Source organism: Nematolebias whitei, chromosome 9 (assembly GCF_014905685.2).
Source record: "Nematolebias whitei isolate Nwh7 chromosome 9, NemWhi1, whole genome shotgun sequence".
NCBI classification, from domain to species: Eukaryota; Metazoa; Chordata; class Actinopteri; order Cyprinodontiformes; family Rivulidae; genus Nematolebias; species Nematolebias whitei.
In genome coordinates this window covers 17,679,985-17,687,883 of record NC_056506.1, presented here as the reverse complement: position 1 = coordinate 17,687,883, position 7,899 = coordinate 17,679,985, and positions in this window count along the sequence as shown.

The window sequence follows — 7,899 nt, the reverse complement described above, 5'->3', positions numbered from 1 at the left end:
AATCAGCTAACGACTGCTGGTGCTAAAATCTCACTGTCGAAATGCCAGTGGTGCAGAACCAAGGTGGATTACGTTGGCCTCCTAGTAGGTCCAGACGGAATACAACCACAGTTGACTCGCACCCAAGGCCTAGACAACCTCAAAGTCCCAACCAATCTCAAGGAACTGCAGAGTTTCTTGGGAGTGTGTAACTACTCTCGCCAGTTCATAGAGCATTATGCGGATCTCGCAAAACCACTGACTGAACTCTTAAAGAAAGACGTTCCTTTTGTCTGGACTGATACACAGCAGCAGGCAATGAACGCTCTTAAAGACAGGCTCAAGTTAGCCCCATGTCTAGTCTACCCAGACTACACCAAAGAGTTCTACTTGGAAGTGGGCTTCTCACCTAAATATAACTTTAATCTTGGCAAATGTAAAGTATTTTTTCACCCAGAGAGCATTCCACCTTTTGCAGTTGAGACTGAGTTTACACCGTTTAGTTAGAGAAGTATTAAACATTTACAAAGGTACAAAGTTCTTTATTTGCCATTTGTGCACAGACCAACAATCCAGGAACAGTTTTTGTGCAGAGTTCTCTCAGTCATAGTCAAAACACTGAAACACTAAATTAAAAAAATAAAAAAGAACAAGGTGGATTATATCTAGGGGTGCACCGATACCCAATTTCCTTATTTTGGGGAAATCGGCCGATACTTGCATGAGAAACCGATTCTACAGATTGTTTTAGTTTTAACAACAATTGTCTGAACTTCATTTATATTTCAGAGCACCACCTCATGGCCAGTTAAAACAAGTCTGTATTGTTTCTAAGATATTGTTCAAGGGCATGTTTTTCACTAAAATAAGATTGGAAAATTGAAGGTGCATTGTGAACTTATAACATCTGACAGTGTCGCTTATAAAACAAAATCGGAATCGGCAGGTCAGACTTTTTAGAAAATCGGTGATCGTCCAGAAACCTGCAATCGGTGCACCCCTAATTATATCTACACTGTTCATTTCTTAAAATTCTTAGACTTACATTGAAACATTTCTTAGAATCCCTCTCACATTTTGAAACCAGTATCTCACTTGGCTGTGGATGTGGGAGACTGACTGGAGGAATGGTCTCACTCTCAGTGAATCCTGAATTCTGTTTGTGACAGAGTGATCCGAGTCATTCAGCCCAGTTTGTGTGCTTTACAAACTAAACTATTTTAGTTTGTATACAATATTATTTTGCCCACATTGTATCCCCTTCAGCCAAATGACCTAACTGGAAACAGCATTTATTAGAGCGTTTCCTAACACAGTAAAGGACATAAAATGTCCGTGGGCGTCCTCTGTGGCCTAGAACAAAACAAGTTTCAAGACAAAAACTAAGAAAAATGTAGTTTTCTCTCCCTTGGCCTTGCTCCTCATCCCTTCATTCTTAATGAGTTCATATGGAAGGCAGAATTAGAGCAGCAGAAAATTTGCCTAAACAGAACTTCATCTGTCAGGGCCCTGATGTAAAGCAGAGGGAGCACCAGTGCACAGTTTGACCTGGCAGCCTGTGGCCATTGTGCAGTCAGCTCTGTCACACTGGGTCATCTGGTCCCGAGCTGCTCCACTGAACCAACGGGCCCAAACAGTCCTTTTAACGACAGCCACACACCAAGTTCTGGACAGTTACTGTGCAAAATCATGGACAAAATGTCAACTCTTCTTTTGCTTTTCTGTTAGTATCATCATGATAACTCACTATAGAAACTAATGCAGAGGAATAAAATCAACTCCACTCAGTCTAAATCTTTGCTAAAAAATGCCACTTTTACTCACTTAATAGCGTTTGTGCACATTTTTACACAAATTTAACCAACTGTTCAGCTCAGTCACCTGGGACATGTTTCAGCAGGTTAAGAAGGATATATGAACAATTTTTAAAATTAACAATTCAAGCTTGTGGCATACTTTTGTTGCAAAATACAATAATAAATTGAAAGTATCCTAATTAATATAATACTACAGCAATACAATAACAGATAACTGTACAAAGAACGGATTAAAACTATGCAAAATATGAATTAAACTGTGCAAACAAAACTTAAAGTTGGACAAAACAGGATTCAAAGTTGTGCAAAAAATAACTATGACAAAGGTGCTTAAAGAGAAGCAGCATGAATGACAATCAGAGATGACAGATGTGTCGTCCAGTGTGACGGCCAGAGGCATGACCACCAGATTCTGCTCTGACAGCAAAGATGCAGCAGGCTATTAGAAAAGCTGTGATGTTTTATAATACACAACTTGTGTTAAAAAAAAAAAAAATGCATTCATAGTTATTACGAATATTTAATGTTACAGGCATTTCAAAGACTCCAGATGTTTTCTTCTACAGTGTCTTTCTTGTCGCGCTTCCATAAAGCTCCGACTGGTGAAGAACTGAGGCAACATTAACTAAGTAACTCACAGAACTTGCTGAAGTTTTTGTAAACTTTCATAATGTAATGAAAACAAAATACACATTTATTATTTATTAATGTATTATTGAAACTCACCAATGTACATCTAATCTGGATATTTAGCCTTTAGTTCTTTCTGTTTATATCTAGAGCAACTGTACTATTTTAGTGTGGATTGTAGTTTACAGGTTGACGAGTTGTACTTGAGTACATCATGAAGTTTTCTTGTGTTACAATAAAATAACTGTAGAACAATAATTAATATTTTAAGCACATGTTGTGTGATGATGTTGATAAAATGCTAGAACATTGTGACTGGTTAATTTTCCTGTTATTAAACTCATCCTGTAGCGTCTCAGGCTGAGCTCAGCCTTCTCTCCTGACGGTGAAGTCCTGACCAGGTTCTTCCTGGATATGTAAATTTAGCATAATTATATTTTCATCAATTAAAAACAGTTTCCTGCACAATTGCAAAGTACTTTACAGGAAATAAGACAAATGAGCAAAAAACAGGAACAATTACATAAAATATGTTCAGCATCAATTAAATATTAAATAATCACCAACAGTTGTATGCAGTTTTGGTAAAAGAAAATTATTCTTATTTCGGTTAAGGTATTGATGAACTCATGTTCACTTTAAAATAAATGTTGTTTGTCTAAGACTTCAGAATAACCCTTATGTTAATTTGAATACAGGGTCAGGCTTTATTTACCAAGTCTTACTGCCGCCTGCATGGATAGTGTCAGGTTTTTACAGAGCACCAGTTTAGTTTGGACCGGTCCATTTACCAGTAGTTTGGTCTCACGTGTCCCTCCATGGAGCCCGATGCATTGCTGCGTAGTTCTGTTCCTGCTTTGACCCGTATGGATCAGAACAGGCTCGTATCTTGTACCTGTCAGGGATCAACTTCCTCCTCTGCATGTCTCGGAGGGCATTAAGCACTTTGGCTTATTGTGTGCACGAGACGTGATTGGCCGACCCAGCTTCAACTGCAAGGAGATGAAGACGTGTGACGCAGACTGCGACAGTCATTTTAGCAGTTAAGTGTTCATCCATCCATTATCTTTATCCACTTCTTCCTTTTTGGGTCGCAGGGGTCACTGTGAGAGGTGAGGGACACCCTGGACAGGTCTCCAGTCCATCCCAGGGACACATAGAGACAAACAACCATTCACTCCCTCACTCACACCTACGGACAATTTACCAAGCAGACTAACATGCATGTGTTTAGTCTGTGGGAGGAAACCTACGCAGCATGGAGAACATGCAAAAACTCAGAAAGGTCCCCGCCTGGGATTTGATCCATCGACCTTCTCGCTGAGATAACCGCTCTACCAACTGAGCCACCCAATTGGCGAAGCTAATTTTTTATTTGGCGGAATATGGGTTAGCAAAGAAGTTAGCTGTTCCCACCTCTGCTGGTTTGTGACCAGGCAGAAAAGGTCAGTGCAGTCCAACTTATATTTCAGTAAGTGTCCCCCACGATGTGTGCAGCTAAACCTGTGCAGTGAAACTTAATTACTTTAAAAAGTTTAGCTTCAGAGCATCATCCATCTCTACTCAGGATTCCTAAAACGTCTGTAAGACTTTGATTATCCAGGTCTGAATAAATCTGGAATAAAGAAAACCTACTATAACAAAAATAAATAAACATTAATTTCCTTTTCAGTAATGACAATTGCATTTTTCAAAGAAAAAAAAAAACAAGTTGCTGAACATCTGATCACAATGGTCACAACAATGGTCTAAAAGTTGCTTAATCAGTCAGAGTATGTTTAAAAATACAGTGTTTAAGACTGATCAGGGGTGATCTACCTCAAGGGTTAGAAACTGAAATGAAGAACAGAGATGATTCTTTTTTCAGGAATGTTTTATGAACTATTGTTGTCTTCAAGAAAAATGCAACTGTTCAGCTGACAAGCACATACAGGCTCAACATGGCACCTTAAATAAATCAAATAGTCAATTTAATTTTCTGTTGATGAGAATTTACAAGATTCTGACAAAAACATTGTATTATTAATATTACATGTCGTCTCAAAAGCAAAAATAAAAGTTAAAGAAATTCTATAATTAAAAGAAAACTCATCACACCCAGTACAGATAATAAAACAGGCCCTCTCTACAAACACGGTCCAGTTTTATACATTTGCTGCAGAAAGAGCTGAAGAAATGACAAAAATATCAACAAAATACTGAATTTCCAACTGGAATTAATGTGTAAACACGTCTTTGTGTGTGTTTAGTGTTCAGCCAGAAGGCCTCACTGAAGCTGAATCTTTTCCAAGTGTCCCTGACACATGTATTCATTTGAAAAGGCACTAATGATGACTTGTTCTGAAGAAGGTGAAGGCGCTGAATCTGGTTCTGTGAGGCTCAGTCATTTCTAATGACGTTCAGTTATTTCTATAGAACCACTTCACAACAAACCTGCTGTCTCAGGGAACTGTACAACAAAACAACAATCGATTCAAGTCTGATTCAAATCCACTTCAGTCAATTCACTCCAATTATAAAATAAAGCATCCATACACGTCATAAAATGTTATTTAATAATAATGATCTATTTAAGGAGCCAGAAGCCTGAGTTGAATCTTCACTTTGTCACAATCTCCCATCCTGAGCAGCACACAGTGGAAGGAACAGCTTTCTCCTAACAGAAGGAAACCTCCACCAGAACTAGGACCAGGACCAGGACCAGGATGAGCAGCCACCGCCTCAGTCAGCTGAGATTAGAGAAGACAGGAGAGACACAGACAAACAGGAAGTGGTTTGTGTTTGGTTTAACATGTTAATGATGTAATTACAAATATAAAAATGAACAGTAAAGTGAGTAAAAACAGCAGCAGAGTGAGGAGATGTGGACAGTTTGTCCTCCAGCAGTCTAAGCCTATAGCAGCATAACTAAGGGACAGCTCAGGAAACCCAAGCTGACCCTAACTATAGGATTTATCAAAAAGGAAAGTCTTAAGCCCAGTCTTCAAACTGGACAATGTGTCAGCCTCATGGACAGAAACTGGAAGTTGGTTCCACAAGAGAGGAGCCTGATACCTGAAAGATCTTCCCCCATTCTGCTTTTGGAAACTCTAGGAACCACAAGTAAACCTGCAGGCTGAGAGCAAAATGCTGTTAGTAAAATATATAATAATAAGATCTTTTAAATAAGATGGAGCTAGGTTTTGTATGTTAGATGTAAGATTTATTCTGACAGGGAGCCAAGCTAAAACTGATCTGATTTCTTCTCACTTCCATCAGAAGTCCAGCAGCAGCATTTTGTTACAAGATGTTTCTAATCTTAGTGAAATTGTTTCGGTGGAGGAAAGCGGTCCTGGTAACATTTTTATTGTGGGGGTTAAAAGACATGTCCTGATCAAAAATAACACCAAGGTTCTTTTCATTAAAACTGGAGGCCAGATGAATACCACCCAGAGGAAGGTAAAGGCTGCAGAGTTTGTTCCAAACATGCTCAATAAGCAAGTTTCAGTAATCCTCAGCTGTAACTGGAGTCAGATTGGATATGAGTTTTATAATCTTGCAGTTTAATCTCATCTGTTCCTTCCTGATGACTGACTAACATCCCTCCCTCTCCCTGGAGTCGGGTCACGGGGGCAGCATCTTGAGCAGGGAGGCCCAAGCATCTCTTTCCACAGCCACCTCTTCTGGGAAGACTGCAAGGCATTTCCAGGCCAGCAGGGAGACGTAGTCTCTCCAGCGTGTCCTGGGTCCTCCACGGGGTCTCCTCCCAGTCAGACACGTGCCTGAGAACATGGATTAAAGTTCTCTGTCACCAAGACTGATTTCTGTCATTGGTAAAAATAAGGAGGGGAGAATACGTTTGTTTCGGTGTGGTCTTGTTAAAGCCGTCCAGCCTAATGATGCAGGAATTAAACTGACACTGCCACACTGCCTTCAACCAATAAAGAGAACCAGTTTGGCCCAGTCAGAGCAGAGCAGGGCAGGTCGTGGGTCTGGTTCACAGTGAGCCTGGGTGTGAGCAGCAGACAAACTGCAGGCTCACAAGCTCACCTGCAGCAAGCTAAGGAGGACACCCCCGCTACCCTAAAGGAACCGCCCACCCCTTCATGAAGGTGATGACATGTCACCTTCATGAATTATTAAATGTCTACGTATTAAATGTATATTTGCACGTGACCAATTCAATGCATCTGGGGGAGATACCAGAACTGATACACCCCCCACCCCCTCCTCCCACACCACACCCCCGACCTCCTCGGAACCTTTATACCTAAAATCTAACTTGAGGTGTTGGGTAACCTCTAGGTGTAGAAAACATTTCAGTCAAAAGATTTTTTTCTGCTTTAATCCAGGCTGAAGCACCTCCCTAGGGAGGTGCCCAGGGAGCATCCTTACCAGAAGCCCAAACCAACTCAACTGGCTCCTCTCAATGTGGAGGAGCAGCGGTTCTACTCCGAGTCTCTCTTGATAACTGAACTTCTCACCCTGTCTCTAAAGGAGAGTCCAGCTGCCCTGTGGAGGAAACTCTTTTCAACCGCTTGTATCCATCATCTCATTATTTCAGTCACTACCCAGAGCTCATGACCACAGGTGAGGGTAGGAACATAGACCGACCGGTAAACAGAGAGCTTTGTCTTACAGCTCAGCTCTCTCTTCACCACAATGGACCAGCACAGAGTCCACAATACTGCAGACACTGCACCAATCGTCTGTCAATGTCATGCTCCATTATTCCCTCACTCAAGAACAAAACCCCAAAATACTTAAACTCCTCCACTTGACACAAAATCTCATTCCCAACCTGAAGAGAGCAATCCACCCTTTCCTGACTGAGGACCATGGCCTCAGATTTGGAGGTGTCGATCCTCATCTCAGCCGCATCGCAATAAGTTGCAAACCTCTCCAGTGACAGCTGAAGATCAAAGCACGATGATGCCAACAGGACCACGTCATCTGCAGGGAAGAGTGATGGAATCTCTGGAAAGTCGGTCCCGTTCTGGCTTCAATCTACAGGTTTTACTACTTATTATTTACTGTATGAGTTCTTCCATTTGTTCCTCTTTTCTTCTGACGGACACCTGACCTTTAGTTAGCTTTGTTCCACAATGAGTTCAACCAGTCTGGGCAGCTCTTTGGAGTTATGTCTTATTCTAACACCCCCCCCCCCACCCCTCCTCCCTGCAGCAATGCCTGGTCCGTGCTGCCATGATGAGTTTCATGTAAGGAAGGAGGACTTTGTCTTCTGTGAAGCAGAAGAGCAAGGACAGCCCTAAGGTTAGTGCCCATCTAAATACAGACTCTTCTCACATGCACATGGTCTTGTAGAAACGTTTCATCTCTCATCCGAGAGACTTCCTCAATCTAAGGTGCTGTTTTCAGCTCAGTCTCTTAAATAGCACCTTCTCAGAGTGGATCAATCAGTTTGCTGCTGACAACCAAAACCAGCTGATCACATGCTCAAGAAGGACCATCAGCCTAACAATGGATCATTAGC